The sequence below is a fragment of the Halichoerus grypus genome, chromosome 3 (genome assembly GCF_964656455.1).
Source record: "Halichoerus grypus chromosome 3, mHalGry1.hap1.1, whole genome shotgun sequence".
NCBI lineage: Eukaryota > Metazoa > Chordata > Mammalia > Carnivora > Phocidae > Halichoerus > Halichoerus grypus.
In genome coordinates, this window is record NC_135714.1 from 149,473,236 (window position 1) to 149,500,470 (window position 27,235).

General features: G+C 39.6%; 2 long non-coding RNA genes across 3 annotated transcripts in view; one reads left to right on the top strand and one right to left on the bottom strand.

Annotated features, from left to right (window-relative positions):
* LOC144381394 (uncharacterized) overlaps nt 1–27,235 on the top strand; it is a 90,304-nt gene that overhangs the window by 35,366 nt on the left and 27,703 nt on the right. Inside the window, exon 4 of one of the 2 annotated variants that reach the window (XR_013446576.1) lies at nt 12,811–12,926. The exons of the other annotated variant lie outside the window; for it this stretch is intronic. This is a non-coding gene — a long non-coding RNA (uncharacterized LOC144381394). Of the gene's footprint in view, nt 1–12,810; nt 12,927–27,235 lie in introns of those variants that run through there. 2 annotated transcript variants of the gene reach the window in all.
* Nucleotides 1,099–25,318, bottom strand: LOC118525034 (uncharacterized). The gene is made up of 2 exons (XR_004911938.2): nt 25,177–25,318; nt 1,099–1,493 (listed from the first exon to the last, which is right to left on the bottom strand). It is a non-coding gene; the product is annotated as an uncharacterized LOC118525034 (long non-coding RNA).

The window sequence follows — 27,235 nt, forward strand, 5'->3', positions numbered from 1 at the left end:
AGCCATTAAAAGGAAGGAGATCTTGCCATTTGCATCGACGTGGATGGAACTGGAGGGTGTTATGCTGAGTGAAATAAGTCAATCAGAGAAAGACATGTATCATATGACCTCACTGATATGAGGAATTCTTAATCTCAGGAAACAAACTGAGGGTTGCTGGAGTGGGGGGTGGGGTGGGAGGGATGGCGGGGTGGGTATGTGCTATGGTGAGTGCTGTGAATTGCGCAAGACTGTTGAATCACAGATCTGTACCTCTGAAACAAATAATGCAATATATGTTAAGAAAAAAAAAAAGATAGCAGGAGGGGAAGAATGAAGGGGGAAAATCGGAGGGAGAGATGAACCATGAGAGACGATGGACTCTGAAAAACAAACTGAGGGTTCTAGAGGGGAGAGGGGTGGGAGGATGGGTTAGCCCGGTGATGGGTATTAAAGAGGGCATGTTCTGCATGGAGCACTGGGTGTTATGCACAAACAATGAATCATGGAACACTACATCAAAAACTAATGATGTAATGTATGGTGATTAACATAACAATAAAAAATTTAAAAAAAAATAATGAAAGAAAAACATTTAAAAAAAAAAAAGAATAAATCCAGATTAGCCCCCAAACAGAAGAAAACACCTTAAAAAAAAAATTGGGGGACATTTCTGAGAAATAGAAAGCACACTGGATTGGTCACTCAAAGTAACAATACAAGAGAAAATTAGAAATCTTATGTCTACTAGGGCAGAAGCAGTTCAGGGAAAAGTTTACCTTATTAAAGAAAAGAGGGGGGTGTTTAGGGTTGGGGGCCTGAGAACCCCTTGGTGATTAATTCAGGTGGCTGCCTTGGTACACCTGGGCAGGGCTGATCCCTCTCCTGCATCCCTGTGTTCCTCCCCCACCCCACTGATGCCAAGTCCCAGGCAGCTGTGGCCTTTACTCATTATAGCAGAGGTTTGGGGCTCTGCCAGCAAAGCAAGACTGGGCCCCAGGTGGCTACTGATGGGAAAGATAAATGACCCCATGCCAAGGACATGTGGCTGTCTCTCCCCAGAAACATTTTATCTCTCCCCAACAATCATTATGGACAAAACAAGGTAATCTCTACAGATAGGCAAGCAGGCGTTCTTTATTAAGAGATGCTCATCAAACAAGAATTATAATTACTTGAAGAGAGTCCACACCATGAGAGGAGCACCAAACTCAGTAAGCAGAAAACCTAATAAAAGCTAGTAGAGCAAACATAAAGAACTTTAGAATCGGTTACATTCATCAGGGATTGCAAATGGCTGTGCAAATGTCAACTAAAAGTGAACTGAAAATTGGGTTTATTTTTGTTACATAAAGAGAATGAAGGGGGGGAGTCCGAGGCTAGTGTAGTATTTCATTGATGCCATTGGGATCCATATTCTTTCCATCTTTCGGCTCTGCCATTCTTAGAGTGAGGCTCTTGTCCTGATGGTAGCAAGATAGCTGCTGAAACTCCAGACCACATAACTGCATCCTCTGAATGAAAAGAAAAGAAATAAAAAGACAACACCAACAAACTTGGCCAGAATTATAGTTTATAGCCACATCCAGGTGCAGGTTTTTATAAATTACAACACCTAGAATAGAGAGAGGCAAGGTTTTTCACCTACAGAGTATATACCACGTAGGAGTTATTATTATATTTGGAGAGATTTAAGAAGATATTGCATCTGTGATAAATTTTAAATGTAACTGACAAAATAAAAACTCAGTCGATGGACTAAATAGCATAATGGACAGAGCTGAGGAACAAATCAGTGAGTTAGGAAACCAAACTAAAGAATGTTAGAAAAATTCCCAGAAATTTATTTATTTATTTTTTAAAGATTTTATTTATTTGACAGAGAGAGATAGCGAGAGCAGGAACACAAGAGTGGGAGAGGGAGAAGCAGGCTTCCTGCTGAGCAGGGAGCCCAATGCAGGGCTTGATCCCAGGACCCTGGGATCATGACCTGAGCCGAAGCAACGTTTAACGACTGAGCTACCCAGGCGCCCCAAATTCCCAGAAATTTAGAAATTTCTAATGAATTTAAAGCAGGAAAACTGAAAAATATTCATGGAGAAATTCGAAAGAACAAATGGAAAAAAAAAATCAAAAGAGCTTCTACAGCAACAAATACTCACATTAGCTAAGAATAAGCCCCCTCTATTGTCTGTCCCTTCACTCGGCAATCATCAAGTAAACAATGCTCACCCCAGAATCCAAGACTACTGGGGTTGATTAAAGACTTCCACCTTTAAGCTGATACCTGCAACAATGTTCTTAATACTTAGATATTATTTGAGCATTGCACAGGATTGGAAATAAAGCCTAGATGAACCCTTTAGCTGATCTCTAACACATTGTGTTTCTTTTACCACAGTCAACAAAATAAGATTTATGACATGAACCAGAGAGATGTAGGCAGCCCTAGGTTTGGCAGACATTAAAGCAAACAGAAATACACTAACAGGTAAAAAAAAATAGTGATATAAAAAGATTTAACAGACTGACTATGGCAAAAGAAATTAGATATTGCAGTATTAATATTAGACCAAATAAAATGTAAAGAAAAGGACATTTACTGGTTTAAAAAAGGGACATATTTTACATTTATGAAACATACAAACCGGAAAAAATACATAACAACAGTAAACTTTTATTCACTTATGAACACAACTCTGAAACCTGTAAAGCAACAGCTAAAAAAAAAGAGTAAGAAATGTGAAATTTTGGGGCGCCTGGGTGGCTCAGTCGTTAAGCGTCTGCCTTCGGCTCAGGTCGTGATCCCGGGGTCCTGGGATCGAGCCCCGCATCGGGCTCCCTGCTCGGCGGGAAGCCTGCTTCTCCCTCTCCCACTCCCCCTGCTTGTGTTCCCTCTCTCGCTGTGTCTCTCTCTGTCAAATAAATAAATAAAATCTTTAAAAAAAAAAAAAAAAAAAAAAAAAAAAAAGAAATGTGAAATTTTGATACATCTCTCTCTTAGAAACAGACCAAGTAGAAAAAAAGGTAGTAAGTTTGATCTATATGTAGATCATTTATATTCTATATTTTCCTTCTCTTTTCCTCTTAATATCAATAAAAGCTAATACTTTAAGATCAAATAAAAGATCAATAAAATAAACTTCTTGACAAGAAAGTAAGAGAAAAGACACAAACAGCACTGGAAATTAGAATGTAGCATGCTTCAGTTATAAACATTTTTTTTAATTATAAGAGAAGATAAAGTATAATTTTGCTCTAATAAATCTAAAAATCTAGGTCACATGAACAATTTGTCATAAATACAGATTCAAAACTAGTTAAAAACATTAATACTATAAGGCAAAAACCATAAGAAGATATAAAAGACAAAACAAAAAAAGTCCCTGAAAGTATGCCAGGATTAGGATATTTTCAAGGCAAGTCTACCAAACAAAGAACAAATCATTCTACATCACATAAAACAGCCTAGAGTGTAGAAAAGTATGAAAAACTTGGCAGTTAATTTTGACACCAAAGCTGAAAAACACAATACAAATGAAAATGTAGGCCAATATCATTTCTAAATATAGATTAAAATCATAAATAAGATATTAGGATATAAAATCCTTCACTCTATGCATAAGTGGGGTTTATACAAAGAGCGTAAGGATGATTCACAACACTAACGGGAAATTTGAGAAAAATAATCATTAAACTTGGAGCCAGAACTACTTTCTCGTCCTGGATCATGCAGACCACTCGGCTATCTGAGCTGTGGTAATGTTTCTCTTTAAAATCCTTTTCACTTTAAAAATAAATGATGAAAAATATGATTTTAGAGAATGGGGAAGACTATTTTAAAATATTATTATCAAGGATCATAAAGTTAAATGTTTTAAATAAACGTTTGTGTAAAGATGAAAGTGACTTCTCAGTCACAGGTGTAAGGCCACATCTAAAGTTTTAGTGAAATAACCAAGATTTCTGAAGTAGAAGAATAAGAACCAAACATTCCTTACAATATGCTGATAGTTAAAAAATAATTATAGAAGGAAAATAACTAGGCTGGATCTATAAATTAGCAAGGGCTACTCAAGCACATAATCCTCAAGAGTGAATCTACAAAAAGCCAGCTGAATCTGAAAACCATTAAGTCAAGCAATTTAAGTCAAGCACAGAGAGACAGAGGCACAGAGAGAAATATCTTTTTTTCCTGACACCTTCTAATGCTTCCAAGTTATTCCTCTGTAGTTGACCTCTATGAGATGTTGGTAGTGAAGTATTCTTATGCAACTTTACAAAGCATCATGACATCCTGTGATATCCAGCAGATGGGATATATTATGCAACCAATAAAAATAAAGTTTATAAAGGATAAAAATATATCTTTAAAGAAAATGCCCCTAAAACAATGTGAATATTTTTAGCAAGCAGAATATTAAATTGTAAATAGAGTGTGATATGACTTTATTAAAAAATAAATATGTAATTATATATATGATATATATATGATATATATATCATATATGATATATATATATCATATATATATATATGATACATAACATAACATATATATAAGCTTTGGGTCCTCAACATCTACAGCCATCTGGATTCACTTTCCTTTAAAAAAAAATAATGTGTTCAGTTTTTCTAAACATTCCACCTTTCATTGATCATCCACTTCTGCATATATCCCCCTCTTCTAGCATCACCTTCTTTAAGGGTGGACACTTCTAATCTCATCATTCCTGGGAGTATCATTAACATAAGGCTGTTAAGTGTGAAGATTTTCATTAAATGTTGAGGCTTACAGAGGGGAATTATCATAGCACATACGGGAAACTACTTAAAACTAGCTAGAATAAGGGGAGATTTTCCTATTGTGTATTGTCTATTGTAAAGCTACAAAAATGAAAGCATTGTGGCCCTGCATCCAGAATAAATGGATGGAATAAATACTATATCCAAAAATTAAATCCAATTTAAAATTCAATCCAAAGTAAGAATTTAGTATATGGTTAGGAAAGTACTCCAAAACAATAGGAAAGAAACATACTACCTTTTTTTTTTTTTTTTTTTATGAGAGAGAGTGGAGATGGGTGAAGCAGAGGGAGAGGGAGAGAGAGAATCTTAAGCAGGCTCCATGCCCACCATGGAGCCCAGCGCCGGGCTGGATCTCATGACCCTGAGAACATGACCTGAGCTGAAATCAAGAGTCGATTGCTTAACTGACTGAAACACCCAGGTACCCCAGAAATATTTTTTAATAGTCAGCAAGACAACTGGCAAACTTTTTTTTTTTTTTTTTTGGTGAACTATATTTTAATTAGGTTAGATTCCCCATCTCATATTGTATTCCAAAATAAATCTAAAATGGCTTAAAGATTTATATATACAAAATTAAAACATTCAACGTTAAACAATAATAAAAGTGAACACTGATAAAATCTTGCATAGGGGAAGGAATTTCTGAAACATGAAAGAAAAATTGGATACCTCAAAAGGAACAGGCAAGTACACTTCCAAAAAGTCATTCAAAGGAAATAATTACACAGGAAAACAAAGGTATATGTAAAATGATGCTTGGGGTAGTGTTGTTTATAAATCTAAATATGTGAGGGATGCCTGGGTGGCTCAGTGGGTTAAGCGCCTGACTCTTGATTTCAGTTCGGGTCATGGTCTCAGGGTCGTGAGATCGAGCCCCGTGTCCCATGTCAGGCTCCATGCTCAGCCGGGAGTCTACTTTGTCCCTCTCCCTCTGCTCCTCCCCCACTTGTGCATGCTCTCTCTCTCTCAAATAAATAAAATCTTTAAAAAATAATAATAGGGGTGCCTGGGTGGCTCAGATGGTTGGGCATCTGCCTTCAGCTCAGGTCATAATCCTGGAGTCCTAGGATCGAGCCTCATGTCGGGCTTCTGGCTCAGCGGGGAGCCTGCTTCTCCCTCTCCCTCTGGCTCTCCCCCAGCTCATGCTCTCTCTCTCTCTCTGTATCTCTGTGTCTCAAATGAATAAAATCTTTAAAAATAATAATAATAATAATAAATAAGTCCAAATATGTGAACTAATTTAAATATCCATCAATGGATTTAGTGAAATAAATTCCAGTTCTTCCATATACGTTTCTTTAAAAATAATGTGTTTATATTTATTGATATGAAAAGACATTCACAAAATGTTAATAAATGGGAGGAGGGGGATTATTACAAAACAGTATATAAAAATATATATATATAAAAGTATAAAATTTTTTTCATGTTCACACATAAAAGTAAAATTGCATCATTTCCTCAGTCACAGAGCTTCCTATGGCTTCCTAATACTTACAGAAGAGCCTGACTTTCTAGCATAACATTTGAAGCTCTTTACATCAAACACTCCTTTTCCTCCCTCAAGAGAATGTGCTTTATTCACACAAATCTATTATCCTGTCCCAAAGGACCGTGTGCTGTCACATTTTCATGGAGCTCATGCTGTTCTCTCAACCTGGAAGGAGAAATCTTCCACATTTGCTTCTTAAGGAAATTTTCCTCATGCTTCAAGTCTTTGCTCCAATGTTACCTTTCATTGGAAACGAGCACTAAGCCCACCCCCACTCCTTCCCTACATTCTCACAGCACAGTATTTATGCATCAACATTTTTGACAAGGCTTCTTCACACACAGCAGAGTTTAATGCTCGTAATAGAGACTCCAATAACTGTTTGCTTAAATACAAGCCATATAAAATTTTAATTATTTGAACAATTTCTCAAACAAAATAAAAAATTAAATAAATCTATCATTTTTTGGCATTCCTGTTTCTATTAATTAAAGAATAATTGATAGAAATGAAAAATAGTGCATAAAAGTGCCTCATAATTTGACTTCGACCCCCCCAAGGCAACCTCTATTAAGAATTTAGTATATACACCCTTTTCACAATTTATTATACACGTGCTTAATTTTTCTATAAAAGTGGCATCATAAAAGGAAATTTTTTACCAGATTAGCAAGATTCCTCTCGCTAACCCTCTCATCAGAAAAATGTAGAATATTAATTTTCTTCAAAATTCTTCCTGCTTCTTTCTCATATTAGACAAACATTTGTTTTTAATTTTATTCACTTCTACCCATAAATCCTCAATTTGCCAGCTACTTTCATGATATAAAGGCAATAATCCACAGCGATTCTGCTGATCTATCTGGACCTGTCTGTCTGTCTGTGTGACTCAGGCCTCTTACCCCATCTCAGAAACTTGGTTGGGCTGAGTTTTGGGCTTTCTCATTACTAGTTTTTGTTGTTGTTGTTGTTGTTGTTGTTTGTTTTGTTTTGTTTTTAGTAAGCAGATAATTTTATTGTTCATTTTTAAAAACAGATATACTAAAGGTTTTATTTATTAATTTAACATTTTATGACACTTCATATGTGCCAGACAATGTCTTGAACAATTTACAAATATTAACTCATTTAAGAATTAATCATAATAAGAACCTAATGAAGAAAGTTCTTTTTTTATTATTATTATATTAATCACCATACATTACATCATTAGTTTTTGATGTAGTGTTCCATGATTCATTGTTCGTGTTTTTTTAAAGATTTTAATTTATTTGGGACAGACAGAGAGAGATAGCAAGGGGTGGGGAGGGGCAGAGGGAGAAGCAGGCTCCGTGCTGAGTGCAGAGCCTGATGCAGGGCTCGATCCCAACATCCTGGGATCATGGTCTGAGCCAAAGGCAGATGCTTAGCCGACTGAGCCACCCAGGCGCCCCTCATTACTAGGTTTAAGTGGTCCTAATGAAGTCTTAATGAGGAACACACAGAAACTGCACAGCCACTATCTCCTGAGCAAGATCTTAAATCTTTGCAGAAAGAAAACTTGGCTGGTGAGCAAATCCAGGGTCTTCTTGAGCTCTGCTTCCCACAGTCTTGATCACAGTGAATCTTTAGTCCCTTGCATATCTGGATTTCAGTTTCTTGATCAATGAGGGATTGGATGGACAGCATAAGGAAGTTTCAAACTATACTCCAGATAGTGCTGGGACCCTGAGAACATGCCCCCGAGCCTTTAATAGAAGGATAGAGAAGAGAATTATTTAATAGATAATTAATTAATAGAAAATCAGAGCTACTCAGTTAGCCAAATATCTCATCTTTGGAATTCCTAATAATGACAAGAAAATGAAAAGTGGCATCTCTAGAACCCAGATGGTGTGTAGCATATAGGTGTTAGATGAAGCCAAATATTGATCTGTTAAGGAATGGAACTTAGGTGCCATCAAGCCTAGTTTCTAAATTGGAATCTTTAAACTTGAAAGCACATCCTTTTATTGTTGTTGTTGTTGTTTCACTTTCTCTCTATACCCCTTGCCTCCGAACTCTTTGAGAGGAAGCTTTCACACCAGCCCAGCCTCATCTGAGTATTCTGTTTCAAAACTTGATACAAATAATGAAATAGGAAGAGTACTGGATTCGAACAGGCAGGGGATCTGAATCTGAGTCTCGGGTCTGCCACTAATTTTTGACCTTGACCAAGTCACTTGCCTCAACAGAACTATCCCTTCGTGCAACCAGTTATCAATCAATTTGCAACACTTACGACACACCGGATACTGGACTAAAATGTTGGGTATACTGTGATTAGTATGACCGGGCCCATTCTCCTGGAGCTCACCTGGTGATAGGCGAAGGCAGAAGGCAGAAAGGCAAATAAACACAGATATGGAAAAGTCAGCAAGACAGCCTTGAGATTGAGTGACCACGGGACTGCCAAATCCCTTTCAAGCCCCAAAATTATACAGCTTCATGGAAAGAAATTAGCTGATAGGCTCATGATCTTAAATACTGTTCATATTTCCTACTCAAATCATGGAAAAATAAGGATAGAACTTACAAATATGCATTGGCTAGCACCTTCTCCAAAGTATCCTTGCCAAGCTGGCCTGAAGCTACCACCAACAGAGGACAGAGGTGGGGATCCATCACTAGTATCTGGCACATGGGAGGGGTTCGATAAATATTTGTTGAATCCATAATTAAGTAATGTCTAGCAGGCAGAACAGGCACCTTCCAACTTTTTCCTATGGACATGGATTTAGCCAAAGCTAAGACACAGAAAATGTGACCCCGGGGACAAGAGTGGAGCGTGAAAGTCACTCCTTTGGGACATGAACCTGGCAAGTTGTTCCTCCTGCTGTGTTTCCAAAGCTGATTTTGCAGCAAAGGGAAAATAATAGTGATGGTGATGAGAACTGTGCAAGATTGGAGATAATTACTGTCCTCATCGAGTTAGAGATGAATGCTTGAGCCTCCGACAAAGAAACACTTTTCCAAACATGAATATGTCTTTACATCAAGCAGGTACTTCTCAGACCTCTCACTCAACATAGACGTTACTTTTGGGCAAATCGTTTACAGATGTTTGTGGGTTTCAGGCGTGTGAGGGAAGGAGTGATAACAGACTTTTCCACGGCGCGCATCACCTCGCTTGGCTTGTCCGGTGACATTCTGGGCTCCCAGGTGTGGCCTCAAAGTGGGAGAATGTTCCGGCAGGACTGCGGCACCCAGCAGCTGCCTGCTGAGCAGATTCAGAGCACAGCTGCTTGGCTTAGAGAACGGCAGATAGGAAGAACACTCCGCCTGCCACAGAAGTCAGCTGGGATATCTGCTATTCTTGCAAATTGGTCTATATTAAATACGTAATTCACGGGCTAAAATTAAAACCAAAATGAGCCCACAATTTCTGGAGCAGTCTTCAAACATTCCAGTCATAGCTGCGCTTCTTTTAATACAGCCAGCCATCTTCGGAGGCTCAAAAGGAATTTCCTCTAAGCAGAAAAGTCTGAAGAGAGTTCTTCAAAGATCCTTGAGGGAAACTCACTCTGATGGCAGGAAGGGAAAGTTCAAGATGCCTCAGACACTACAGGCATGGAAAAATACTTTTCGACTGTCAGGGTGAGAGGAGGTCATGTTTGATGATACCTAATACAGTCTTGGGTTAGAAATCCTGCTCAAGACTGAAAAAGCAAGAGTGCTATTAAAGGTGTAAACTTGGAAAGCAAGGACCCAAGAACATAAATACATATACAGAAAACATTATGGGGCGCCTGGGTGGCTCAGTCGGTTAAGCGTCTGCCTGCGGCTCAGGTCATGATCCCGGGTTCCTGGGATGGAGCCCCGCATCGGGCTCTTTGCTCAGCAGGGAACCTGTTTCTCCCTCTGCCTGCCGCTCCCCCCGCTTGTGCTCTCTCTTTCTGACAAATGAATAAATAAAATCTTTAGAAAAAGAAAACATTATCTGTAGGAATGTATATGTGCTTATATATTAATGCAGGGGTGATGTCCAAAATATTGAACTACTCTAGCAGCAGAGGATGATCAACTGTCCCAGTCTGTTTGGAACTAATGGGTTTCCTGGGATATGGAACTTCTGGTACTAACACTGGAACGGCCCTGGCAGCTGGGATATTTGGTCACCCTAGGCAAGGGGGCCGACCAACCTGAGCGGACATCAGCTATACACACCTGTGTGGCCTGGCGGATGCTCTATCTGATCGCTCATCCTTGATGTCTGAGGATGTTTGAACTAGTTGAACCCTAGGAATCATACAGTCCTGTATTTTGTTCCCCTGAATTTCTCACACTTTCTCCTGCCTCTGTGCTTTTTCACAAGCTGTTCTCTCCACCTAGAAAATCCCCGGCCAATATCTGTAACTTCTTTCCAGAAGACCCTTCAAAAACTGAATTAGATACATCTCTGAAGATCTTCCCAAGGACTCTATATTTACTCTTATATCCAGAATTTGAGGGAAAATGTGAAGCAGAAAGGCAACTCCAAAGAAGCAAGATTGTTCACCTCAATTACTTAACTAACAAGGAAGAATCAGTGAGCATCTCTCAAATCCCCACCCCCAAATTCTAAAGCAAAGTAATTTTTATCACATTTGGTGACATTCTCCAGGAAGCCACTAAAAGCTATTATGGGCTTTTGTGCATGCTGCCAGGGCCCCAGGCAGAGCAGAAAAGAATCTGAATCCAAGGGGCACCTAGCTGGCTCAGTCAGGAGAGCATGCTACTCTTGATCTCAGGGTTGTAAGTTCGAGTCCCATATTGGATTAGAGATTACTTAAAAATAAAAAAAATCTCAAAAAAAAAAAAAAAAAGAAGAATCTGAATCCAGTGATTTTAGGGACAATAATGCAGACCCACTATTTCCACAGGTCGGGGCCACAGCCTTGCTAGTAAGGAAAATACTCTTCTTCAACTTAGGTTAGGCCATGGTGTCTCTGAGAAAATAATTACTCTAAGTTCTTGAGCGGTGTAATTAGTTAATAAGGCATCAGCAGTCCCAGAAGCCGTCCTAGGTGGGGAGACTGAACTGGAACTGGAGGAAAGTTTTGCACCTTCCCCTTCTCCCAAGGCCCACCACCCTCCCAACTACTTGAGCCTGCAGGAATCAGGAAAGAACCAGAGTTGATCATTCTCTTTCTGTGGAAGGTAGCAGAGTTTACTCAGGGGGCACAGGAGTCACGGGTGTGACCTGAAGCTAGAACCAGGTCAAGGAAGGGGGAACACCCATGGAGACTGGATCAGTTAGGGTCCCAGCAAGAAACAAAGGGCTTACTCATAACAGGGAAATCCAGAGAGGCTTTGGTGAAAGGTCTATTTACAAAGGTGTGGGCAGGGTGTAGAGAAACCACAGGGGATTAGCGTAACTCCTGGGGCTGGTCCTGCAGTGTTACCACCCTTAGGCAAAGTGGAGAAATGGTTACCAGAACCCGGAGACAGAAAATGCTTAGTAGAAAGAGCCACATGACAAGAGTGTGACACCTGTGGTGGCAGGGCTCAGCCAGGGGGCAGTGACAAGGCAGGAGAGAGCTGACCTCTCTCCCCTTCTCCCTCCAATCTCTTGCTAATGCTCCCTTTGGGACCAAAGGGTAAAGGAGCCATCAACATAATTCAAGGTCAACTCCCAGTGCACGAGACAAAGTAGAAAAATGTACAGAAGATCTGGAGGACAAACAGAAGATGTCCAGCACATGGACACTCCAAACTTGGGGTCCCTGGCTGGCTCAGTGATAGAGCATGCAACTCTTGATCTCAGGGTTGTGAGTTCAAGCCCCACATTGGGTGTAAAGCCTACTTAAAATGAGAAAAGAAAAGAAAATTCCAAACTACAGTTGACCCTTGAACAACACAGGTTTGAACTGCCAAGTACTTACATACGGATTTTTTTCTGACAAATACTGCACAGTACTGTAAATGTATTTATTTTCTCTTCCTTATGATTTTCTTAAAAACAATGTCTTTTATTTAGCTCACTTTATTGTAAGAATACAATATATAATACATATAACATACCAAAGATGTGCTAATTGTGCATGTTATCGGTAAGGCTTTCAGTCAATAATAGGCTATTAGTAGTTAAGTTTTGGAGGAGTCAAAAGTTATATGCAGATTTTTTTATTGTGTGGGGATGGGGAATTGGTGTCCCTCCACTCCCACATTGTTCAAGGGTCAACTGTATTTAGAACTTGAATCTTGGCGGTGTCTAAGAGCATTAGTGAGACTGCCTGGATCTGGGGCATGTTGTTTCACCACTCTAAGACTTGGTTTACCCACCTATAAAATAGGCACAATAGTAGTACATGTTCATAGAGTTGTTGAGATTCAGTAAAGCATCTAACATAGTGGATGGTAAATAGTAAGTGCTTAATAAATGTGAATATTAATTTTCCATTTATCACCATCACTGGGTTTTGTTAAATATTATATATGCCCTGCTATTTAATGTTTTCCCTGAAGAGGCTAAAGGGTCAAGGGAACAAGAGGAAGAATAAAAAAGTCTTCTCCATCCCATTCTCTAGGGCACCAAGAGAAGGAGTCACCTGATCTCCAGATGTGCTAAGACACAGAGGCCATTGTGTCAGCCAAGAAACCCAGAATGTCAGAAATACTAGAGACAATGTCTGCCAGAGAGATGGTAAAACCAAACTTCCCAATTGGCTTGTGTAGATTAAAACATCCACCCCCAGGAAAGGGTTGGGAGCCTCATACATTCCTATTATACTTAAAAGAGGAAATAGACCAGAAAAATGAAATTGAGTTTATGGAGAACAATCAATGTGTTAGAGAAATGAAAACTCTTCAGCAATTCAGTGGTGATCTTAGCATGTGTCTGAGAGAGTGAAGAATGTAGGATACTTCTGACAACAATAAAAGTCATGGTCTGCATACACTATCTTTTCTATAACTGGCCACAACTTAAGCTCATTGGGAGAAACTGATGCCATTCAAGTGTCCTCAATGGTTTGGAAGTACAGGGTTTCCTCTCTATATCCCATCACAAGTATAATCCTTTATGGTAAAGCTTTCTGTTTGACAACCTGACATAGCTAAGTTAGAAACAGAGAATTAGTATTGGCAAGTTAATAGCATTCTATGGATCCATGAGTCACTAAGTTCAGTGTCAGGTAAGAATGCAGATGCAGAGAAAGCAGAACACACAGTTTCCGCCAGGGAGATAAGAATGAATTGGGAGCAAACAAAGGACTAACACCAAAAATATGCATGATACAATCCCTGGACTTAGCCTTTTAGTCTCTCACTATCTTACCTGTTTTGATTCAAGAAACTTGCTAAGACATTGGTAGGTTATGGACTTTTTCTTTCTTTCTTTCTTTCTTTTTTTTTTTTTGGATAGTTGGTGGTTTTCAAGTTTTTTTTTTTAAATAACAGCTTTACTGAAATACAATTCATATACCATACATTTCAAGTGTACAATTTCAAGTGTACAATCCTGTGGGGGGTTTTTTAAAGTATATTCACACTTACATACAACCATCAGCACAATTTTAGAACATTATTATCATCTCAAAAAGAAACCCCACACCCTTTAGATACCACTCCTTTCTCCCTGTCTTCTCCTTTCCCCAGCCCTAAACAACCACTAATCTCTTTTCTGTCCATATGGATTTACCTATTCAGGCCATTTCATATAAATGAAATGATATAATAAGAGATCTGTTGTTGACTGTCTTCTTTCACTCAACGTAAGATTTTCAAGTTTCATCTGCATTGTAGCATATATCAGTACTTCATTCTTTTCTATAGCAGAATAATAATCCGTTGAAAAGATATACCATATTTTGCTTATCCATTCATCAGTTGATGGACATTTGGGTTGTTTCCACATTTTGGCTAAGATGAATAATACCATAAATATTCATGTACAAGTTTTTGTATGGACATATGTTTTCATTTCTCCTTGGTGGATACCTAGGACTGGAATTGCTGGGTTATATGGTAACTCAATGCTTAACTATTTCAGAAACTACCAGACTATTTTCCAAGATGGCTGCACCAGTTTACATTCCCATGACTCCTTCATCTTTTCTACCACCCTTATAACTATTAGAGTGGTAACCAACTTAATATCTAAGTGAAAGTACAAAATGCTGGGTTGATCCCTAATCCAGTCACATCCACGAATAATTCTTCTCCAGAATAAAGATTTTGTTCTCACTTCCCCATCTATTCCCAAATGTATGCTGACCATCAATAGCAAGTCACAGTAAATCTTCCAAGGATTCTGATAAAAACTGTGTGGTCTTCTGTAATACCCCTATGATATGAATTCATTTCATTTCTTTTATTCTCAAAACAAACAAACAAAAAACACAGGTGAAATAGCAGGAAGGGCATGGCTATTTCCATTAAGCTAATCAGGAAACAGAAACACAAGAAAATTTATAACTTGCCCTAGGACACGTCTAAGTGCTGATGCCAGGGTATCACATACTTCAATCTTTTTCCTTCAGTTGGAATGATAAGGTATTAACATAAAAAATAACAATGCAAGATGTATGTGCTATGAGTCAATTGGGTGACAAGAACCAAAATGTAATAAGAGTGTTGTACAAGGTGAGAGCAGATGAGGATAAGGGTATACTGGGGACAAAGGAGGAAGATACAAGTGAGATTTCCTAGAGGAAAAGGGAAGGTGGCACTGGAGCTTGGCCTTGGGGAATGTGTAGAAGTTTGAGGGTTTGACAGGTTAAGTTGCTGGCCTGAAAAGCAGCAAGACTAACAACTTGGAAAACACAAGCAGAGCCGGGGAGTAATGGGTAGTCCAGTTGGAGTGCAAAATACTCCTTTATGTTGAGCTAAGTAGTAACAGGTTAAGGGTTCAAATATAGATATCAAATTAAAGAATCTGCTCTTTATTCGGTGGGCAGTAGAGAAAAATTGACAAAAATTTTATTAAAGGATTTTCATGATCAGTGTGGTGCTTTAAGGATACTATTGTGGCAGTACTCTATGGAAACAAGGTAAAAGGATACATAATAGGAAAAGAAACACTGGTTAAAAGACTATCATTATAACCCAAGTGTAAGATAACAAATATCTATATCAGAGGTTCTTTTTTTTAAAGATTTTATTTATTTGAGAGAGAGACCATGCGCACACAAGCAGGAGGAGCGGTAGGGATAGAGGGAGAAGCAGACCCCCCACTGCGTGAGGAGCCCGATGTGTCGGGACTCAATTCCAGGACCCTGGGATCATGACCTGAGCCAAAGGCAGATGCTTAACTGACTGAGTCACCCAGGCGCCCTATATCAGGGGTTTTTAACTATGGCATATGTTACTCCCCAGGAGACACTTGCGATGTCTGGGGACATTTTTGGTTGTCACACAGTGCAGAGTCCTTCTGGCATCCATTGGGTAGAGACAAGGGATGCAGCTAAACATCCTACAATGCACAGGAGGACATTCTACAACCAAGAGTATCTGGTCCATAATGTCAATAGCGCCAAGGATGAGAAAACCTGGTCTAAATTAAGGTAGTAACAGTGAAAATAAAAGCAAATGACAGAAAATAGAATTATTTTCAAGGAAGAAGTGATAGGGTTTGATGATTGGCTGGGTTTGGAGGCAAGAAATAGGGACTAGGTGGTTTAAAACATGCTTGGCAAAATTCTAATAGCAAAAACAAAAATTTTTTAAGAAATTAGTAGAGGAGGAAGGAAGAGTATAATGAGTATATATATATTTTTTAAGATTTTATTTATTTATTTGTCAGAGAGAGAGAGTCCAAGCAGGGAGGGCAGAGGCAGAGGGAGAAGCAGGCTCCCCCCTGAGCTAGGAGCCCAATGTGGGACTCGATCAGGACCCAAGTGGAATGCAGATTCGTAACTGACTGAGCCACCCAGGCGTCCCTGAGTATATGTTTTTATCTTCTCCGTATCCTTTTCTTTGGAAACAACCTACTCTTCAAACTGTAATGGCACTTGGGTGGGAAAGATCACACCCCTAACCCATCTACAAGTGGTACTTTTCTGATCTAGGTCTAGCCCATCAGAATCCACCATAGACTTGGCCCTACTAAATGGTTCTCTAGGTGAGCATGTGATCCAAGCAGACCAATGACAGTCCTTTCTGGACTCTGCATATGTCACACATGAAGCCAGCCTGACTGAGAATTTAAGAGAGAGGAGAACCAAGAAACAGACTCTTAACTATAGAGAACAAACTGATGCTTACTCGAGGTGGGGGCGGGGGTGGAAGGATGGGCGAAATAGGTGATGGGGATTGAGGAGGGCACTTGTGATGAGCACCGGCTGTTGTAAGTGTTGAATCACTATACTGTACTCCTGAAACTAATAATACACTGTATGTTAACTAACTGGAATTTAAATAAAAACTTTAAAAAAATTAAACAAAGGCAAGCAGAGCAGAGTAAGAAGAGATAGAAAACCAGAGACAGAGAGTGAGAGAAAAACAAATTTTAATTGATATCATTTAGGTTCCTGGATCTAGCTATGCCTGAAATACAAGATTCAGATTTCCCAGTTAGATCAAGCCAATACATTTCCCTTTGCTTAAGTTAGCTAGAGTTGGATTTCTATTTCTTTCAAATGAAAAAGCTTTGGCTAATAATGAAAGAATGAGATTAGTTTTCAATGTGTTAACAGATGGAAAATTTATCAGTGAGGGAGCTGCTAGAATTTAGAGAACTAAGTTAAATTAGGTGATGTATTTTGGAAATTATTTCTTTAGGGGTGACAGATACCAGAATAGTCGTGACCCTTTTGCAACAGACCCAAAATAGAAAGACTTGGTATTTCTTTTCCAATTTATAAGAAAATAAAAGGAATCGGGGTGCCTGGGTGGCTCAGTCAGTTAAGGTCTGCCTTTGGCTCAGGTCATGATCCCAGAGTCCTGGGATCGAGCCCCGCATCGGGCTCCCTGCTCAGTGGGGAGTCTGCTTCTCCCTCTGCCCCTCCCTCCCAAGCTCTCTCTCTCTCTCTCTCTCTCAAATAAATAAATAAAATCTTAAGAAAAGAAAAGGAATCATAAATTATTAAGAAGTCTAAGTTAATAAATTGTGATCATTCAGAAATAGCAATTCTAATAAAGATATTAGAAACAGGTTACTTGGGAGTTATTTTGAACTATTCGTATAGTTTCATCACATATAGAATAGCTTCGGATTTGTTCAGTTCTGGGCTAGCAATTGTTAATCATTTGCCTATTTGCTTTTAGATTTCTTTTCTCTGCTTCTCCTCCTCTGTTCTGTACCGCAGAGGTTTGATTTCTGCAAAACACATTGTCCAGGTTTCTTTGCCAATTGGCTTCTCGTTAGTTTGGCCAATAAAAGTCATTAGCAGGAGTTTGGAGTATGGAAGGTGGGGAGAAGCCAGAGTATGCCTCTCCTTCTTTCCTTGCTTTGGCCAGTATTTCTGACAGTGGTTGTGTCTCCCCCATGCTACCAGCTTCCTGCAAGCAGCCCTATTCTTGGTGGCCCCAACTCCCGCTAAGCAGCCCCAGCTCCTAAAGTCTGGTGAAAGCTTCTCCTCTTTCTGTCCCTCCAGCCCGGCAGTGCCTGCAGCTTCTTGCTATTCCTAACCTCTGGCTTCATCATTTGCTCTTTGCCTTTTTAGCTCTTCCAACACCTTTGTAAGCAGTTCCCCGTGTTAAATCCTTTCTATTAAACCACCCGGTTTGGATTCTCCGTTCACTGATTCATTTGCTAAGAATTTTAGTCAGTTTGGAACGCTATAGCAAAAATACCATAGACTGAGTGACTTAAACATTTCTTTCTTGAGGTTCTGGAGGCTAGATGTCTAAGATCAAGGTGCTAGCACAGTCAGGTTCCTGGTGAGAGCTCTCTTCCTGGTTTATAGATGGCCACCTTCTTGCTGTGTCTTCACATGGTGGAGACACCCTCTCTCTTGTGTCTCTTCCCTTAGAGCACTAATTCCATTCATGAGGGCTCTGCCCTCATGACCTATTTACTTCCCAAACGCCCCACCATCAAATACCATCACACTGAGAACTAGGGCTTCAACATATGAATTTGGGACTTATCCACAGAGACCTGGCAGGCCAGAAAGGACTGGCAGGACATATTCAGAGCACTAAATGAGAAAAATATGCAGCCAAGAATACTATATCCAGCTAGGCTGTCATTGAAAATAGAAGGAGAGATAAAAAGCTTCCAGGACAAACAAAAACTAAAGGAATTTGCAAACACGAAACCAGCCCTACAAGAAATATTGAAAGGGGTCCTCTATGCAAAGAGAGAGCCTAAAAGCAACATAGACCAGAAAGGAACACAAACAATATACAGTAACAGTCACTTTACAGGCAATACAATGGCACTAAATTCCTATCTTTCAATAGTTACCCTGAATGTAAATCGGCTAAATGCCCCAATCAAAAGACACAGGCTATCAGATTGGATTAAAAAACAAGACCCATCAATATGCTGTCTGCAAGAGACTCATTTTAGACCCAAAGACACCCCCAGATTGAAAGTGAGGGGGTGGAAAACCATTTACCATGCTAATGGACACCAAAAGAAAGCTGGGGTGGCAATCCTTATATCAGACAAATTAGATTTTAAACCAAAGACTGTAATAAGAGATGAGGAAGGACACTATATCCTACTTAAAGGGTCTATCCAACAAGAAGATCTAACAATTGTAAATATCTATGCCCCTAACATGGGAGCAGCCAATTATATAAGGCAATTAATAACAAAAGCAAAGAAACACATCGACAACAATACAATAATAGTGGGGGACTTTAACACCCCCCTCACTGAAATGGACAGATCGTCTAAGCAAAAGATCAACAAGGAAATAAAGACTTTAAATGACACACTGGACCAAATGGACTTCACAGACATATTCAGAACATTCCATCCCAAAGCAACGGAATACACATTCTTCTCTAGTGCCCATGGAACATTCTCCAGAATCGATCACATGCTAGGTCATAAATCAGGTCTCAACCGGTACCAAAAGATTGGGATCATTCCCTGCCTATTTTCAGACCACAATTCTTTGAAACTAGAACTCAATCACAAGATGAAAGTCGGAAAGAACTCAAATACATGGAGGCTAAAGAGCATCCTACTGAAGAATGAATGGGTCAACCAGGAAATTAAAGAAGAATTAAAAAAATTCATGGAAACCAATGAAAATGAAAACACAACTATTCAAAATCTTTGGGATACAGCAAAGGCAGTCCTAAGAGGAAAGTATATAGCAATACAAGCCTTTCTCAAGAAACAAGAAAGGTCTCAAGTACACAACCTAACCCTACACCTAAAGGAGCTAGAGAAAGAACAGCAAATAAAGCCTAAACCCAGCAGGAGAAGAGAAATAATAAAGATCAGAGCACAAATCAATGAAATAGAAACCAAAAGAACAGTAGAACAGATCAACAAAACTAGGAGCTGGTTCTTTGAAAGAATTAACAAGATTGATAAGCCCCTGGCCAGACTTATCAAAAAGAAAAGAGAAATGACCCAAATCAACAAAATCATGAATGAAAGAGGAGAAATCACAACCAACACCAAAGAAATACAAACAATTATAAGAACATATTATGAGCAACTCTATGCCAGCAAATTAGATAATTTGGAAGAAATGGATGCATTCCTAGAGATGTATCAACTACCAAAACTGAACCAGGGAGAAATAGAAAACCTGAACAGACCTATAACCACTAAGGAAGTAGAAGCAGTCATCAAAAATCTCCCAAAACACAAAAGCCCAGGGCCAGATGGCTTCCCAGGGGAATTCTACCAAACATTTCAAGAAGAATTAATACCTATCCTTCTGAAACTGTTCCAAAAAATAGAAATGGAAGGAAAACTTCCAAACTCATTTTATGAGGCCAGCATTACCTTGATCCCAAAACCAGACAAAGACCCCATCAAAAAGGAGAATTACAGACCAATATCCCTGATGAACATGGATGCAAAAATTCTCACCAAAATATTAGCCAATAGGATCCAACAGTACATTAAAAGGATTATTCACCACGACCAAGTCGGATTTATCCCTGAGCTGCAAGGTTGGTTCAACATCCGCAAATCAATCAACGTGATACAATACATTAACAAAAGAAAGAACAAGAATCATATGATCCTCTCAATAGATGCAGAAAAAGCATTTGACAAAGTACAGCATCCTTTCTTGATCAAAACTCTTCAGAGTATAGGGATAGAGGGTACATACCTCAATATCATAAAAGCCATCTATGAAAAACCTACAGCGAATATCATTCTCAATGGGGAAAAACTGAGAGCTTTCCCCCTAAGGTCAGGAACACGGCAGGGATGTCCACTGTCACCACTGCTATTCAACATAGTATTGGAAGTCCTAGCCACAGCAATCAGACAACAAAAAGAAATCAAAGGCATCTAAATTGGCAAAGAAGAAGTCAAACTCTCACTCTTTGCAGATGATATGATACTTTATGTGGAAAATCCCAAAGACTCCACCCCAAAACTGCTAGAACTCATACAGGAATTCAGTCAAGTGGCAGGATATAAAATCAATGCACAGAAGTCAGTGGCATTCCTATACACCAACAACAAGACAGAAGAAAGAGAAATGAAGGAGTCGATCCCATTTACAATTGCACCCAAAACCGTAAGATACCTAGGAATAAATCTAACCAAAGAGGCAAAGGATCTGTACTCAGAAAACTATAAAATACTCATGAAAGAAATTGAGGAAGACACAAAGAAATGGAAAAACGTTCCATGCTCATGGATTGGAAGAACAAATATTGTGAAGATGTCAATCCTACCTAGAGCAATCTACACATTCAATGCAATCCCCATCAAAATACCATCCACGTTTTTCAAAGAAATGGAACAAATAATCCTAAAATTTGTATGGAACCAGAAAAGACCCCGCATAGCCAGACGAATGTTGAAAAAGAAAAGCAAAGCTGGCGGCATCACAATTCCGGACTTCCAGCTCTACTACAAAGCTGTCATCATCAAGACAGTATGGTACTGGCACAAAAACAGACACATAGATCAATGGAACAGAATAGAGAGCCCAGAAATGGACCCTCAACTATATGGTCAACTAATCTTTGACAAAGCAGGAAAGAATGTCCAATGGAAAAAAGACAGTCTCTTCAACAAATGGTGTTGGGAAAATTGGACAGCCACATGCAGAAGAATGAAACTGGACCATTTCCTTACACTACACACAAAAATAGACTCCAAATGGTTGAAAGACCTCAATGTGAGACAGGAGTCCATCAAAATCCTAAAGGAGAACACAGGCAGCAACCTCTTCGACCTCAGCCGCAGCAACTTCTTCCTAGAAACATCGCCAAAGGCAAGGGAAGCAAGGGCAAAAATGAACTATTGGGACTTCATCAAGATAAAAAGCTTTCGCAAAGCAAAAGAAACAGTCAACAAAACCAAAAGGCAACTGACAGAATGGGAGAAGATATTTGCATATGACATATCAGATAAAGGGCTAGTATCCAAAATCTATAAAGAACTCATCAAACTCAACACCCAAAGAACAAAGAATCCAATCAAGAAATGGGCAGAAGACATGAACAGACATTTTTCCAAAGAAGACATCCAAATGGCCAACAGACACATGAAAAAGTGTTCAATATCGCTCGGCATCAGGGAAATCCAAATCAAAACCTCAATGAGATACCACTTCACACCAGTCAGAATGGCTAAAATTAACAAGTCAGGAAATGACAGATGTTGGCGGGGATGCAGAGAAAGGGGAACCCTCCTACACTGTTGGTGGGAATGCAAGCTGGTGCAGCCACTCTGGAAAACAGTATGGAGGTTCCTCAAAAAGTTGAAAATAGAGCTACCATATGATCCAGCAATTGCACTCCTGGGTATTTACCCGAAAGATACAAAAGTAGGGACCCGAAAGGGTACGTGCACCCCGATGTTTATAGCAGCAATGTCCACAATAGCCAAACTGTGGAAAGAGCCAAGATGTCCATCAACAAATGAATGGATAAAGAAGAGGTGGTATATATATACAATGGAATATTATGCAGCCATCAAAAGGAATAAGATCTTGCCATTTGCAACGACGTGGATGGAACTGGAGGGTATTATGCTGAGCGAAATAAGTCAAACAGAGAAAGACATGTATCATATGACCTCACTGATATGAGGAATTCTTAATCTCAGGAAACAAACTGAGGGTTGCTGGAGTGGGGGCTGGGGTGGGAGGGATGGGGTGACTGGGTGATGGACACTGGGGAGGGTATGTGCTCTGGTAAGCGCTGTGAATTGTGCAAGACTGTTGAATCTCAGATCTGTACCTCTGAAGCAAATAATGCAATATATGTTAAGAAAGAAAAAAAGAAGAAGAAGAATGTAGCAGGAGGGGAAGAATGAAGGGGGGGAAATCGGAGGGGGAGAAGAACCATGAGAGACGAAGGACTCTGAAAAACAAACTGAGGGTTCTAGAGGGGAGGGGGGTGGGAGGATGGGTTAGCCTGGTGATGGGTATTGAGGAGGGCACGTTCTGCATGGAGCACTGGGTGTTATGCACAAACAATGAATCATGGAACACTATATCTAAAACTAATGATGTAATGTATGGGGATTGACATAACAATAAAAAAATTTTTAAAAAAACATATGAATTTGGGGGTGGCGGGTGTTATACAAACATTTAGCTTATAGCACCTAGTCTCCAACTCAGATCACCAGAACTGGGTGATGGACAGAGGAAAAAAGGAGCCCATTGACCATTTTTAACTCTTAGATCCAATTAAATAAGATGTATAAAACTATTATGTTGCTGGTGGATATAAAAGTATAAAACACAGTTCGTAAGGAGCATGTGATGTAAAGCCATATGTAAATAAAATAAAGATATGAAATAGTGTAGGTATAAGTTTCAGAGTTCAGAGGAGGGAGAGATTAATATTAATTGCAGGCATCAGAAGAAGACTTAAGGGGCGCCTGGGTGGCTCAGTCATTAAGCGTCTGCCTTCAGCTCAGGTCATGATCCTGGGTCCTAGGATGGAGCCCCACATCGGGCTCCCTGCTCAGCGGGAAGCCTGCTTCTCCCTCCCCCACTCCCCCTGCTTGTGTTCCCTTTCTCGCTATGTCTCTCTCTGTCAAATAAGTAAATAAAATCTTAAAAAAAAAAAAAAAAAGAAGACTTAATGAAGGAAATAAGACTAGCGCTGAACTCTAAGGGATGGAAAGCCAAACAGTGGAGAGCAGAATTACAGACAGCATTATGTGGGCAAACGGGTGGAGCATTAGCAAAGAAGCAGGAATAAACACAGCGTGTTCATGGAAGGTCTGACTGAAGTAGAGGCATTTATGGGCAAATTGGTTCAAATAAGTAAGAAAAGGTCACATTGCAAAGCACCTTTAGTAGGCAGAGAACTGTGAAGTCTGTGGGATCAATCCCAGAAAAACTCAATGGTGAGACCGCATCCTTTAGAAGATTAAGGCTATAGCCCCTCCCTTTTTTTTAATCTAGTCAATGAAACACAGAACAAAGAGTCTGAAGGCTGGCTTTCATTCCCATTTCCTGCCCATTTTATAATCTTAAAATTTTTCTTAGATTTTAGGTCTCAGTTGCCTACTTGCAGAGGAGTTAATAATTTGTAAGAGTCATCCAAAAATTAAGACTTTTGTTGTTTTTCAGGTAGCTAAGTATTTTTTAGATATTTATCCTAGACCTAATCTTCTGCTAAACCTAAGATTATGAGGTCAGTTTTATTTTTCCCCAGTGCCCACTTTACTCCTTCATAATAAAGAAAAGACTTGACATTGCATGAGAGGAACCACAAAGAAGGGTGTTTCTTCCAGCACCTAGTTCTAAAACATGCTGAATTTAACCCTGACCTTAAAAAGCCAGACTGGAAGAAATAAAGCAATACTTGAACATAGTCTATTAATTGCTTCTATTTCTTTTATTTTTATTTTTTAGAGAGAAAGAGAGAGCTCGCATGCAGACAGTGGGGTGGAGAGGGGCAGAGGGAGAAGGAAAGAGAAAACTTAAGCCTGATTCATGCCAGTGGGGAGCTGGACGCTGGGCTCAATCTCACGACCCTGAGATCATGACCTGAGCTGAAATCAAGAGTTGGACACTTAACCCCTGAGCCACCCAGGCACCCCTGTTAATTGCTTTTAAAAAGTAAAAATATACATAAACCCAAGAATGGGCATGTCATTTGAAATTTGATGTGTTTTTTGAGAATGAAGATAGAAAGAAACATTATTGCAAAGATTAATATTATTTTAGAATTTATAAGTGGGTTTCCTTGACAGGTGGCTGATGAAATAAAATTCTACATTCCATTTTATATTAAGGCGAATTTGTTTTGTCATGTGTATTACAATTCGCATTAGAAAAGCTAGTAATCATTCTGCTGTTAACTCCACTTTAATGCGGGAAGAATGGGCAGAAGCAACATCTTAGCTCTTATCCGGTGCCAGGAATGAATTGCAGTTGGAACAAACAAAAGACTTAATTATAGCCTTTAAATGAAAGCATACAGATGCTGTACGCGTGCGGCTGAAATCTTATCCAAGAAAAATTTTTCAGAGGAAATAAAGATGAACTGTAATTTTAGCTTTTGGAAGAAGAAATCAGACTTAGCGTCTACCTTTCTATAAATTGATATCAGTAAAAATTCGGTTAGCGTTGGGAGTCTGTGAAAGGATTTTCAACTGATCTTGAGTATGTTTTGTTGACTTCCCCCTAAACAGTTTTTCAGTGCTGATAAGAAAAAGAATTACACTAGATAAAGGCAATTTAACTTTAGGAAATAAAGACATCTGTGACTTGAGCATAGTTTACCAAAATGTACAATTTCGTTCACGGGTTAAGCTGGGGGCAAAGGGCATTTAATAGAAAACACATAAAAAGAAACCTCTTCACAGAAGGCAAGTCAAAACTCACCAGGGTCACATGATCATGTCATTCGGTGAAATGAGCAGGCCGGGAAACGAGGAGACATGAATCCAAAGGGCGTTTTCAGTTCTGAATAACGACACGGCAGGGCAAGTCAGCTTAATTGTTGAGCTTCTGGAAGATGATGATACTGAGCAGTCCCCTGAGCCAACAAGATTTTCAGCTAACCCTTCACTGTTAAGTCATGGTGACAACTACTGATGTGTCATCCGTGCTATAATTGCCAGAGGCTCTTTCCAGCACCTGTCTTGCATTTACTGTTGTATCCTGAAGCTTAACACAAATGTAAAATGAGACTCTTACTTCTGTCAAGTGCACATACACATTTGCTGTAAAACACTTTTGAACACGCACACAGTACCGTGGGAATAATTTCTTAACGTGGTACAGATGAGACCAGCTGTTTGAGCTCTGAAGGTCAAAAATTGTGGAAAACAAAAGAAAACAAAAACAACAACAAAGAAAAGCACACAGTCAATCCATGAGCAATTACACAAAAATCTTGGAAAGAGAAGAAAGCAACACGGACGATTTTTTTGTCGGGGAAGAGGATTTGCCTCATAGCCACTACACACCCTCCACACTTCCTCAAAAGCCTACCCCCCAATACTACTTATGTGGCCAAACCTGCGTCCAGCTCAACCTCATGGCCCATGAAACGACTGGAACAGGGCAGCTGAGAAGTCATGAAAAATGGGGCCACTGGAAGCAGAAGGGAGCCACTTTCTTACCCATGTCTGCTCATCTCATCCCACCCCTAAGTACCTGGCAGGCAGCTTGGAAAGAGAAAGCCCTGGATAATCACCTTTTCATATTCTTGAGCTTTCTCCAAAAACACTGATCCTTATCTGAATGTGTTTAAACTGAACTTATGCAGAAAAGTTACACACATATTTTGATCCCTACTGATTGAAGTGGAGGTTTATGGGATCTCACCATAGAGCCTCGGTTGTCAAAGGCGAAATTACTCTTTGTTGGTAACACAGAGGAGCTCATTCGCATCACAGTATTAAAAAGATATGTATCAGGATATAGCTGTAAGATTAACACATGATCGACTTTCAGTTCTCTTCCCCCATCCACCTCTAGAGGGACAAAAAAATGCCTTCTCTCTGACCACTGGGCACTGTACAACCACAGACCCGTGGGGCTGGGGACAGCACTTCCACGAGAATAGCTAAGTTATACTTTAGCCAAACTGACCTGCAGGACCTGCAGAGTTCCATCAACCCCACGCTGGTCACTACCTTCGTGTTGATGCCCCAGTGTGGGTGTGTAACTGATCATCTTCAGAGGGAAGGTTTTGAAATCCTTCTGGTATCGGGGCGCCTGGATGGCTCAGTCGGTTAAGCGTCTGCCTTCGGCTCAGGTCATGATCCCAGGGTCCTGGGACAGAGCCCCACATCAGGCTCCTTGCTCTGCAGGAAGCCCGCTTCTCCCTCTCCTCCCCGCTTGTACTCTCTCACTGTCTCTCCTTCTCTCTCTCTCTCAAACAAATAAATAAATAAATAAATAAAATCTTTAAAAAAAAGAAAGAAATCCTTCTGGTATCAAAACCACCCAGTGGCTGGCTGGCCTCCTCCACGCTGGAGCTGAAGTTATTTTGTTTTAGAGCTGATGTTTCAGTTCTTTATTTAACGTGAAAGCACGGTGGATCAATAGGAGTTTTGAAAAGCTATAACCAGAAAGCTTTGTCAAGTCTAGTCCATTTTATCATTACTAGAGGGGGGTTTAGAAATATACCTTCCAACATGAACAATCTGGAAAAGAAGGAAATTAAAATAAACTATTTAATAGAGGTATTACATGAAAGAGAAACATAAAGGCCTTCAGTGGCCATTCAGGATCTAATTTTTTTTATTTGGGCCACAAAAAATAATATGGAATGATGTCAGTAGCTAAAATAGTGGATGCACACATGAAGCTACAACACGGCTGATATCTGGCAGTAAATGAACTTGTGATCCTTAAAAAAAAAAAAAAAAAAAGGCCAAAAAAACAAAACTTAAAATTCTCATAAAAGAAAACACTAGGCTGAGAGTTCCCC